The sequence below is a fragment of the Periplaneta americana genome, chromosome 15, assembly GCF_040183065.1.
Source record: "Periplaneta americana isolate PAMFEO1 chromosome 15, P.americana_PAMFEO1_priV1, whole genome shotgun sequence".
NCBI lineage: Eukaryota > Metazoa > Arthropoda > Insecta > Blattodea > Blattidae > Periplaneta > Periplaneta americana.
This window is the reverse complement of record NC_091131.1, coordinates 18,666,981-18,680,656: the sequence shown is the minus strand read 5'-3', so window position 1 is coordinate 18,680,656 and position 13,676 is coordinate 18,666,981.

Genomic DNA, 13,676 nt, shown 5'->3' with positions numbered 1-13,676 from the left:
AAATAATGTTGTTAAGTACCGTACCATATTATAGGGTACCGTACTTTCGACAACTCTAATCTTCACTTGTGCTCAGTCCACACAGATAAATTCAGTTATGCTACACACCATACTTGTGTAAAAATAAACTTCAATAATATAAGCTTTTTCTTCTATAGAAAATGCAACATATTTCTGAAACACACTGTACCCTGTATTGTTTATTTCATTGCTAGCAACAGCGGCCGTAAGTTTGTGTGACTGGCGTTAGCAAGGACATTAGTGAAAGGGGTGGGAGTCAAGTACATTTAGAAACGCAGGTACAATAAAAATTGAAGTAAAAATAAAATGATGTCCCTGTAGTAACCATGCCAAACACGTCATCTCTGCAGCTATGAACAGTAAACAATAAAATAAATGACAAAAGTTACATTATCTACTTACGTTAACCAATTTGAAGAGTACAGGGGAAAAAGGGGGGATGTCCACTTTTAAACAATTCTCAGGAAACTAATTTTAAAATGTGAAACTCTATCATTCCGAATATAATACTGACAATTTAACCAGCAGTTATTCTGTGACTAAGAATTTTCTTCCCCTGTTCTAAGTGTAGAATGAATTCACTTCATATGAAGTATATAAGGGAATGGAAATCTGAATTTTGCCTGAAAGTGGACATTCCCCTTTTTTCCCCTGTACTCTTCATTTGCTTTTTACATCACTATCATCATCATCATCATCATCATCAGTAGCACCATGAATAGAATAGTCATTAGATTCGCTTTAAAAGTCCATTCCTCTGTTTCTACTCATAACTCCATCATTTTTATATCTGCGAAAATCTCTTCTCTTTCTTGATCTACTAATCCACGCCATTTTCGTAAGTCCGCTATTAGCAATTCACTTCAAATAATCATTCAAACCATTTTCATTAAAGTAGATTTGGATTACAATTGGTATTACCCCTAGTTCTTCTCTTATTGTTCGATTTTTGATACGAGATCGTCTCGTACATCCCTTGATTGCATTCTGTGTTTTATTCCATTTAATCTCTCGCTTTCCACATCAATGGCGATATTTTACTACCAGTAACAATTTCACATCAGGTATTAATGCTTTACAGTTTCATAATACCTAAAAAAACAATAACACAAGCGAGTAACTTATAATCCTTTATAGATAGAAGTGTGTTCTATAAATCACTGAAAAATATGACCCGAGGAAAATATTTTGCGGCCGAACAAAACATTCAGCGAAGGGTAGGTTGAGGTCATATATATTTGCACGCAATTCCAATATCGTTATATATATCCACATCGATAGTCTTTTTTTATTATTATTTCGTTCATTGTTTACGAATATCAGAGATTGCATGAATGAAGCAATATACAAAATCTGTTACAGACAATCGATTCTGATAAACCCGTTCGTAGATTTCATTTTAAGAGGATAGGATGGTATCTATTTGTTTGTATCCTACTTGAGTCACATTTTCCATTTTTTGTGTGAAGAAATATCATTGTTGCAACATCGTGAATTCGAGATTAGTTTCTGAAAAAAATAACTTCCAGGATACAGTAAATCACTAACATTTATATTACGGTATAGAGTTTGTTATCTAATGCAGTTTCCCAAATTCAACACTATGTTGGGCGGGTACCAGTACCACACAGTGACAGGAATTTCATGAGAAAATATCTTCCCCTCATGAACAGGTGGCATAATATTATGCTATTGAATGATTAGCTTGTAAAACAGAAATTATGTCCCCTGAAAATATTAGTTCGACTTTCTAAAAAGAGCTGCAAAGGATGATATATTGTGAAACATGAGTGGAACGGAGAAAAATTCTCTCCGGCACCGGGATTTGAACCCGTCGGATCCCGGCCACTTAGTCACTTATAACGAGTGCACCTCTGCACATGTGTGGACATTGTGCCACTGCCATACATCTATGACGCAGTGCATGAGGGTAGGCAACTAGAGGGAACCCAAGAGGTGGAACTTAAACTGACAGGGTTCGATCCGACATCGGGATGGGAATCCGGTGTGGCTTAGTGGATAGAGCGTCAGCATGTAGAGCTGAATACCCGGGTTCAAATCCCGGTGCCGGAGAGAATTTTTTTCCGTTACACTTATCTTTCATCAAATGATGACGCAGAATTTCTGGACGGAAATATCATATGTACATCGTAATAATATATGATATATTGTGTTTTAATTCCAGTAGGAATATAACAAATTCATTTTATTGTAAGAAACTCGTGTAGAAGACAAAGCTATTAGACATCTTTTCCGCGTGAATAAAAATCGCGACAAAATAAAGCGCTTGTAAAGTTTTTATTGCGAAAGATGTCTCATTACTTTGTATTCATTGTGAGTTGATTAAAAAAAAAAAAAAAAAAAAAAAAAAAAAAAAAAAAAAAAAAAAAAAAAAAACGTTTCACGCTTTCGAACTTAACTCACGTATGATCCTTTAATACTTATCACCCCGACTGTTGTTAGAAAATTGCCCTCTTTTTCTTCATTATGACCATTATTTAGGGACCAGTCTAAGGATACACCTTTCTTCATTTCCGTTAACGGGATCCATCTCGTTCTCATATCTATACTAATAATAAATCTGTAGCCGAAATTGTTCTGGTAATTTTCGATTTTCCAAAAATAATTGGTCCTAACATATATAATTAACCACCCTGAAACCGAAAATCGCTTTTTTGAAATTTTTGTTTGTATGTCTGTCTGTCTGTATGTTTGTGACCTTTTCACGCGATAATGGCTGAACGGATTTCGATGAAAATTGGAATATAAATTAAGTTAGTTGTTACTTAAATTTTAGGCTATACTGCATTCAAAATACATTATTAAAAAGGGGGTTATAAGGGGGCCTGAATTAAATAAATCGAAATATCTCGCTTATTATTGATTTTTGTGAAAAATGTTACATAACAAATGTTTCCTTGAAAATAATTTTCGATAAGTTTTATTCCTTGACAAATTTTGATAGGACTGATATTTCATGAGATAAATGAGTTTTAAAAGTAAAATAACTGCCATATAAGGCCGTATAATGAAATAAAAAACAAATGACTTCGTCTATAAGGGGCCTAGGACAGCAACAATCGAAAGCTATGAAAGATAGCCTAAAGAGAATGTTTCTGTGTTTGTATGAAGTAATATCGGAAGCTAAATTAACCGATTGGTATAATTAATTATTATTTCACCATTGGAAAATGTAGTTTCTCTGTATGGACACAATGCTATAATGTTATTACAGTAATTTCTGATATAATATCATGTAATATAATATATAATATAATATAATATAATATAATATAATATAATATAATATAATATAATATAATATAATATAAGTTATTTGAAAGGTTCAGAACCATAGTGGGCCAAACGCCATTTACTAAATACCTAGAAAACAAGGGTTAAAATTAAGTTATTACCATAATTCAATGGAAACCTATAACAAGTAAAATAAAGTATACACATTAAATCTAAATGATGTCAATCTTCATTAAACTATGGTTGCATGTAATAAAAATTAGAAACATGTTAAAGGAATTGTCATTGCACCAATGAGTGGTCTCTGGACCAAAATGATCGCATTTTAATTATTTGGATGCAATTTAAATTAAGTAACATATTAAACGATTTATCTTTCTATCAAACACGAATGTTCCCTGGATCAAATGTCCTATTTTAATTATGTAATTACTTTATATTTATTTCTAACGGGTGCAGCGGAGCGCACGGGTACGGCTAGTTTCTAATAAAATAGAGACATGCACTTTAACTAGCCTAGATGTTGTCTATAGGAAATGTATCATAGCATACGTATATCTCAGAATTCCCCACACAGCTTTATTCCATTTTTATGTAGAATGTGTCTTTCTTTTCTCTAGGAAAGATGGGTGAGTTGTCTTGGGAATTGATGGTCACATAAAAGTGCAACCCCCTTGTTCTCCTTTGTCTTTCGCTTGTTCAACCTGCATTCACCTTTTGTCCTTCTATCCTCCGTTCTTCTCTTCCCCTTTTGTTTTGTCTTCTCTTTTTCTCGTTTTCTTTCCGTTCTCCTTGTACTTTCTCCTTGTCTTCAACTATTTCTCTTCGTCTTCCCCTTTTTCTTCTTGTATTCCCCTTGTTCCCTGTTATTTTTCCAATCTTTCCCTTCTTTTGCTTACCTTCCCTCTGTTCTTCTTTTTTCCGTTGTCCTTCTTGTCTTCCATCTGTTCTCCTTCTCTTCACCTTGTTATTTTATATGCCTCCTGTTCTTCCTGCATTCCACTCGTTCTCCTTATCTTTACCTTGTTCGCCTTATATTGCTATTATTCTTCTTGTATTGCCGTTGTTCTCCTTGCTCTCTTTGTATTAACATTGTATTTATCTTGTTCTACTTGTATTCCTTTTTTCTTCTTTTATTCGCGTTGTTCTCCTTGTACTTCCCTTCTTCTCTTTGTATTCACCTTTTTCTGCTTGTATCCCCTTATTCTCATTGTATTATTATACCTTTTGTAGTCTTCTTATACCTCTTACATTATATTTCTCCTTGTATTTCCCTTGTTCTCCTTGTATTTCCCTTGTTATCTTTGTATTTATCTTGTTGTCTTTGGGTTCACTTTGTTCTCATTGTATGGGTATTTACCTTGTTTTGCTTGTATTCCCCTTATTCTCGCTGTATTATTCTTACACCTTGTATTCCTGTAGTGATTTTTGTAGTCCTCTTGTACTTCTTACATTCTTTTTTCTCCTTGTATTTCCCTTGTTATCCTTGTACTCTCTTTGTTCTCTTTGTATTTATCTTTGTTCTCATTGTATGGGTATTTACCTTGTTTTGCTTGTAATCCACTTATTGTCATTGTATTATTCTTACACCTTGTATTCCTGTAGTAATTTTTGTAGTCCTCTTGTACTTCTTACATTCTTTTTTCTCCTTGTATTTCCCTTGTTATCCTTGTACTCTCTTTGTTCTCTTTGTATTTATTTTTGTTCTCATTGTATGGGTATTTACCTTGTTTTGCTTGTAATCCACTTATTGTCATTGTATTATTCTTACACCTTGTATTCCTGTAGTAATTTTTGTAGTCCTCTTGTACTTCTTACATTCTTTTTTCTCCTTGTATTTCCCTTGTTATCCTTGTACTCTCTTTGTTCTCTTTGTATTTATTTTTGTTCTCATTGTATGGGTATTTACCTTGTTTTGCTTGTAATCCACTTATTGTCATTGTATTATTCTTACACCTTGTATTCCTGTAGTAATTTTTGTAGCCCTCTTGTACTTCTTACATTCTTTTTTCTCCTTGTATTTCCCTTGTTATCCTTGTACTCTCTTTGTTCTCTTTGTATTTATCTTTGTTCTCATTGTATGGGTATTTATCTTGTTTTGCTTGTATTACCCTTATTATCATTGTATTATTCTTACACCTTGCATTCCTGTAGTAACTTTTGTAGTCCTGTTGTACTTCTTACATTCTTGTATTCCCCTTATTCTGATTGTATTATTCTTATACCTAGTATTCCTGTAGTAATTTTTGTAGGCCTCTTGTACTTCTTAGATTCTTGTATTCCCCTTATTCTGATTGTATTATTCTTATACCTAGTATTCCTGTAGTAATTTTTGTAGTCCTCTTGTACCTCTTACATTCTTGTATTCCCCTTATTCTGATTGTATTATTCTTATACCTAGTATTCCTGTAGTAATTTTTGTAGTCCTCTTGTACCTCTTACATTATTTTTTTCCTTGCATTTTCCTTGTTCTCTTTGGATTTATCTTGTTCTTCTTCTATTCACTTTGTTCTCATTGTATGGGTATTTACCTTGTTTTGCTTGTATTCCCCTTATTCTCATTGTATTCTTGTATTCACATTGTTTTCCTTATAGTCCCATTATACTTATATTCCTCTTTTTCGTATTCTCCTTCTATTCCTTTGTCCTCTTTGCCTTCTTCTTGTTTACCTAGTCTTCCCCTTGTATTCCTTGTATTCTCCTTGTTCTTACATTTCCCTTGTTGAACTTGTATTCACTTGTTCTCATTGCTTTCCATTGTTCTACTTCTATTTCCAGTGTTCTCCTTATATTCCCCTTACTGTACATCTGCCGACAGGTGATAGCACCCACGTAGTTCCACAGCATAGTAAAGCAATGCACCTTCCTCGTTCTAGCAGGCCTGCATTCCAGTTTTGTGATTCGTAAAGAGTTTGGAAATACGTATCGCTATAAAATGTTTCAGATGATTTTCCTTTGTTGGATGTTTACAATTTGTATTTAATGGTTCCCTATATTGAATTTAAAATATTTAGCTATATTCTAAACTACGCCATCGCCATTATTAAATTTTAGATTGCTAGTCGAGATTAGTTCCAATTTATCAGACTCTAATACACAATAAACATTTCCATCATTGTACTCCGATATTGAAAAAATAAACATTCATACCACAATATTATGTTATTGTAGCGATTTGTTCGCATATTGTGTTTAATAAATGGAGATTAATTCAATATTGAATATCACTTTAGATAATTACAAAACCTTAACGTATCTGATTACAATCTATCATTAAAATTGTTTTAGGAGTAAACAAAGATGTAGGTTAGAGTAAACACACTACACTCGCCTTCTAAAAGTGTATTATAATGCTTCATTTTAATTACTAAATTTGGAACATGCATACGCCCAAATATTCTGTTTACAAACATTGAAATACGTATTTATTGACTTGAGAGATTAATAACATGTTATTTTCTGCTCAGTTTGAACTGAATATTCTCATACAGACCTCAAAATCAATACTGTGTTATCTCTTCTTTACTATGTTTCTTTTATGGTTCTGACTTTTTAAATAGTTTACTGTAATTTTTAATGTAAATATTGAACTTTACTTTAAAATCAATTTTACTAGTGGCTTGTGCAGCGAATGCTGCAAACTAAGTTCATTGGAAGTTTAAATAAAATTTTTTCATATTTATTTTCAATGAAGAATAGTCCTATAGTTCGCGCCAGGAATTTTGGCAGATGGATTTTCTTAATGTGAACTGGAGAGCGAGTTCCTTACCGCTGCAAGATCGGCTGTTATCTCTGTCGCAGTGGAATGGGTAGGACATAAGAGTAAACATGCACGCCCGAGTATTTATGCACTCTGGACAGTCACCTCCAAAAACTAAACAAATATTACAGTAGTCTATATGTGTCTTTGGTATTCCCAAGAAACTTGTTCGATTAATTAAAATGTGTCTCAGTGAAACTTACAGCAGAGTCCGTATAGGCCAGTTTCTATCTGATGTTTTTCCAATTCACTGCGGGCTAAAGCAAGGAGTTGCACTATCACCTTTACTTTTTAACTTCGCTCTAGAATATGCCATTAGGAGAGTTCAGGATAACAGAGAGGGTTTGGAATTGAACGGGTTACATCAGCTTTTTGTCTAATGCGGATGACGTGAATATGTTAGGAGAAAATACACAAACGATTAGGGAAAACGCGGAAATTTTACTTGAAGCAAATAAAGCGATAGGTTTGGTAATAAATCCCGAAAAGACAAAGTATATGATTATGTCTCGTGACCAGAATATTGTACGAAATGGAAATATAATCTGTTATATATATGGAAATATGTTAATCCTTAGTCAATAGATAAGACTGAGTTTTACGAAATACGAACATTAAGGAATGGAAAATGGGAGGCAGTAATGATCAAAATAATTATACCGATTTAGTTTTTTTAACAAGCAGACGTGCAGCCTTTAAATTTAAAACAAAGATTCACTCATAAAATTGGGTTAGACTATTCATTTCATCTCTCAGAATTGTTTTTAAAATGTATAAGGAAAGTAAAAAAATTCAATTTCATGTAGGCTACTCCCTTGGAATAATTTCAGGTTTTTTTTTACTTCCGAGCAGAGAGGAGAGAGAAAGAAGTCGACGATTCTAAAAATTCACTAAACTATATTTAACTAGAGACGTAAAATTTAAAATGAAGGTTACACGCTACAGTATTGGTTAAACATTCTTAGATTTCTTAAATACCATATAATAAGGTACTGATGAAAAGGCAGAAGGGAGTGAGAAATCTCATGCCATCCGATATCGATGAAAGTTGACATCTGGGGATCTTTGCGATCACAGAATACGAATAAGGTATTATTTAGTCCGACTTTGTCCCTAAAGTGGTGGAGTGGGACAAAAATGGGTGAAAAATGAAATTAGATATCTTAGGGGTTTTCGAGACGAAAATTACGAATAATACAATTTGTGCGAATTCAATATGGCAGTTTCAGTACTATGAATTATATTTAAAAAAATTAAACATCGGATATCGCACAGGTAACACATGTACAGTATTTAAGGGGGTATGTAACACCTTTCGATAGTAGGCCTATACATTTAGTAAAATCCAAAGTGTAATTTCTACATATTCTGAATGAATGTTGTGCTGGAATTTAGTATAGTCATCAGCCAATACCTCCAGATTAATAAACAACTTTTTAGAATCCATAAAATACAGTATTTATTGTGAATGGTAATTATATTTTTCAATTGGTGTAATTTGTGCAGGGAAAATTGGTTTCTCCGGTATTTTGTACTATTTTGAATATTTTAAATGCTTTCTTCTCTGTTCTATTCACAATGTGCGCGTGAAGAAATTATTGCCCTTGTAATATCCATTACAATCCTATTTATTATACTTACTTACTTACTTACAAATGGCTTTTAAGGAACCCGAAGGTTCATTGCCGCCCTCACATAAGCCCGCCAGCGGTCCCTATCCTGTGCAAGATTAATCCAGTCTCTATCATCACACCCCACCTCCCTCAAATCCATTTTAATATTATCCTCCCATCTACGTCTCGGCCTCCCTAAAGGTCTTTTTCCCTCCGGTCTCCCAACTAACACTCTATATATTATACTCTTATATAAATCTAACTTCCGCAGCATGCAATTTTATCCAATTAACCAAATTATATTTTGATTATTAAGAAGAATCGTAATTTTATTAACTTGAATTGTCGCACCACCAGTAGAAGATCCCTACAAATCTTGTATATTGATCTGGTAAGGGTAGGATTTTATATATATATATATATATATATATATATATATATATATGCGCAATGCAATGCTTTTTCCTTTTAATTAAGAATTAATTTAATTTAGAAAATGTAGGAGACGTATTGTAAAATCATTGCGAACGGAAGTAATTTACATTTATTAAAGGTATTCTTTGAGTAGGGCTGTACCGTGGTAAAGATAAAGGTAAAGGTATCCCCGTAACATGCCATGAAGGCACTTGGGGGGCATGGAGGTAGAGCCCCATGCTTTCTATGACCTCCTGTACCGTGGTGTGTTTCATAATAAGGATAATTGATATGAGCTGCTGTTATGAAAATATGAACGACTCAAAATGTTATCGCATCTCATTCTCGCAGCTTACACAAACAATATTGGCTCGCCTACTGGAAATGTCATCGAGATCATCTGCCAAAATCGGTGCCTCCGATTATACCAGTCATTTTAAAAGTTATTTGCTTCTATAATAATGAAACATACTCTCTCTGAATGGTTTTTTATGCCAAATACTTTTTCTTGAACCTATCTATCTTCAGTTTTTGAGTTTAAAAGCGAAAACGCAAGTAACAATGACAGGACGATCAGTGGATTTTTCATGTGGCAGTAAAGCAGTAGTAGCTATTTCAGGTCATTGTGGATTGTAGGTGAGAGTTAGGAAAATGTCATATTTGCCATGTTTCCGAACAATAGACATAGCATCTCGTTATAGCTGCTACATGTTTCGTGAACTACCTTGAAATGTAGAGAGTAAAATCATTTTATCCTGCTAAGAGATTTTGTTGAAATGATCGGGAGACTAAAAAATCTTGTAGGCCTCTTATTTTTATAAATAAGTAATACCTTTTGGTCTTTCCTTAGGAACTACAATTTTTACGCTCCCTCCAGACAATAGTGAAGAGAATCGCGCATATAAATATCGACACCACACCGCCATTAAATATGTGAAAAAGACCCACACCACTTGATTAATAATTATAAAAAATTTTAATTTTTAATAGCAATAATTTTAACTTATGTCAGTTTTGTAGTTTTCAGTAACATATGCTGTATATATTATACAGCCGTCACTCAGTAAATTATAGAAATGAAGATCTAATTTAAGAATTCTCTACGTCTAACTCCAAAAGGTTTGAGTTTCATATCATCAATAGGCTATATCATTAATATGTATATTAGTAACAAATACTCGTATCATGGCATTAACTATAATAATATTTCACTTTTAATGGCGATAATGTCATCAAACCAGCTCAAGTTTCGTAGCTTTTAATATCCAATACACAGCGGTACTCAGAAAATTACACACCACAGAATCAGACCTGTAAATTATTTTTAGTAAGTAAGTCTTGAAAGTTTTTAATAACCAATTATAGAGACGTTATAAGGATTACACAAATGAAGATCGACAAATTTTGTGATTATGATGTCACAGAATTTGCTTTGATTTGCTCTAAATGTGTCGGAAATCCTGCAAGTCATGGCCTTCGTGCAATATTGTTTATTGTAGTGTGTGTGTTTTGTTTTATTCTGAAAAGCCATTAGTTCTCAAAACTGATGATAGATGGATTTTGGAAAATATGAAAATTATGTAGGAAAATTGACATTTCACTGAAAACTATTATTTTTCTGGAAATATTTGGGTTCCAAGCTTCAAAATGAGGAGTCATTTATGAAAATCCGTTGAGCCGTTTTCCCATAATTTCCATTATCAGTTCAAATTATATATATATAGATTATTTCCTTTAAAGAATATAAATTATGAGCGTAAGTCTTTCTTCTGTTCTTCTACTATATAGATAAATTTGTTTGAGTTGTTTTCTCTGATTTCTTATCTTCATTATACAGGGTGATTCACGAGGAGTTACCGCCACTTACAGAGCTTGTTTCCGAAGACATTCTGAGCAAAAATGTCATATAGACGTAAGCTAAGAATACTGTAACGTATTGCAAATGCGCTTGCCTTTTTCTAACCGCCGTGTGCCGTTACATTTCATTGGTTTAACCTGTACTGATACTACCCCCTCCCACTGGATGAAACATCAGCGAACGAACAGTATGTTACACTCTCTTTCCTACAGCACATCAAGACTAGAATGAAATACACCCGTAAAGATAGAACTTCAGATTGTATTTACAAAATCTCCGAGTAAAATCAATGTTGCGTCTGTTTTCTGAAGTAAACACGACCACATTTTATCTTCTCCATTTGTCAGCTCTGTATAGAAATACGAAATGATAACTGAACAGAAGAACTGTAACATTTATACACGAATAGGATTTGTCTCAATGTTTCTCTGATTCGCTCCATTGACGTGTACTTCATATCTCATTAAACTCGTAATTTATTTAACGCAGCGTTTCCCCCACGACGCAAACAAGAGAATATCGCGCTCCGTCTCTTGGGAAAGCGTGGGAGTGCTTTCAGAAAATAGAAAAAAAATCTCAAAGTTTTGTCTTCGAAATGGATTCTTTCCCAATAGGTAATTGTTTAGCTGGAGTTTATTAAACTGTGTCGCAAGTTACAGAAGCGTAAAGAGGACGTGCTGAAAGTGTTATGTGTTGAAAACTGTTTGAAATATCTTAACTGGTTGAAACTTAATAAAGGATTCTGTTATTTTGACTCACAAAAATTGACCGTGTTGCTCCTAAGCGAGGCAGAAGTGAACTGTCTTAACCTGTAAATGTGTAGCAATCTTTTTTAAATTTTCGTATAATAAGAGTCGATAAATTAGGAGTTCAATTTAACGCAGTGGCAGGAAACTTAGAGAAATTCTAAGAACGAGATCTTTCCAAGCTTGGTGTCAACTGCCACATAAACGGAAAGAAATGATTATGTATGCTTTTTTCGACGCTGTATCAACTTATATGTTATTTAGCGTCTGAAGGATATGAAGGTGATAATGCCGGTGACATGAGTCCGGGGTGCAGCACCGAAAGTTACCCAGCATTTGCTCGTATTGGGTTGAGGGAAAACCCCGGAAAAAACCTCAACCAGGTAACTAGCCCCGACCGGGATTCGAACCTGGGCCACCTGGTTTCGCGGTCAGATGCGCTGGTCGTTACTCCACAGGTGTGGACCGATAATGTATGCTGAGTGCCCTCAAGCTAATTCATGGATGTGCAGCAAAAAACCTCTTTCAACATCTGAATATGTGAATGCGGTGAAGCTTTCTTGTAACCTTATTCCTGTAAGATCCGTTCCTGGCAGATCCTTTAATACAACCCGTTGTAGGCATACTGACTGCAATGAGACAGAAACTATTGGTCACGTATTGAGATTCTGCAGGAAAAGCGAGCTGCTACGGAACAGACATCATAGAGTGAGGACAAGTATTGCAGAAGTCCTTCGTTGGGAGGTTCATGAAGAGGTTCATTGCATTTCGGCCGCAGATTCCAACAGGCGCGCGGACGTCACAGGCTTCGATAGGGTTAAGGATAAGACCATTGTATTTGATCCAACTATACACTTTGAGAGAAACCTATCACAAGCGGACGAGGTCAACAAGGAAAAACAAGAAATCTGTTAACCATGCCTACCTTTCCTCTCTTCTAATATAACATACCTGTTAATCAGTGGTTCGTCAAAGGTATGTTATTTGGAGCGAGAGGTTCCCTTCCACAGTCTACCTACCAGCTATCAGTGAAATTAAAATTCCAAGTCTTTCAAATACAAAACATCTTATTACAAATTCTTAGGAACTCTTTACATATCATTCAATATCATCTGTATTTTCAAGGAAGTAATTTTGTTAATATGACATTTTGGCATCAAGCGCATCCCAAATCCAAAATTTAGTATTTTTTTTTAATTAAGCGACTTAAAAAACGTAATTGTTCTGTATTCAGGATCCTTGTGGTCATCCTTACTGAAGGGCTGATGATTTAATCAAATCCTTCTCTCAGTACTCTTCAGAATTTAAAACTGAAATAATTTATGATAATTAATAGTGCATTATGCAACGAACCTATAATGATAGTAATTAAAACGCGAGGGTGTTTATGAAACGAGCGCAAGCAAGTTTCATACGACTTTTTATGCTCGACCATATTTATAACTTGAAATTATTCATAAGTTTTCATGTTATGGTTATGTAAGTCACGAACGGAACTGACCTGAATTGTGAGATGTGCGCAGACGCGAAAGTATTGATTTTTTTCCGAGGCACGAATATCATTGACCTTGATATAATCTAGAGAACATTAGTCTTGATATAACCTGGAAATTGATTTAGAATTGAAAAACGAGATGACAAATTGAATTTATTTGAATATTATTTACAATTAACGCTAATTATTATAACAGAACATAACCTTCTGCGACAGTATTGGATTTCCAGCCTCCGTGACATTTCCGTAGTTGTCTTTCGATTGTATATCAGAGAATAATCGAAAACTGAACTTTAATGAATAGGTGTACTTTAATGACATGCATTAAAGGGCTGCTACCAGGTGTATAATTACTACATTTCGGCATGGTCGAGCAGAAAATAATTTATAAAATATTAAGTATACTGCTCTTTCGATATAATTGAATGTTAATGTTCACCTACTTAGATATAAAACGAGCAGGAATCCCCCTACAATCGGCAAGCATCATGTTGAGGTAGGGCATGAAACTCTA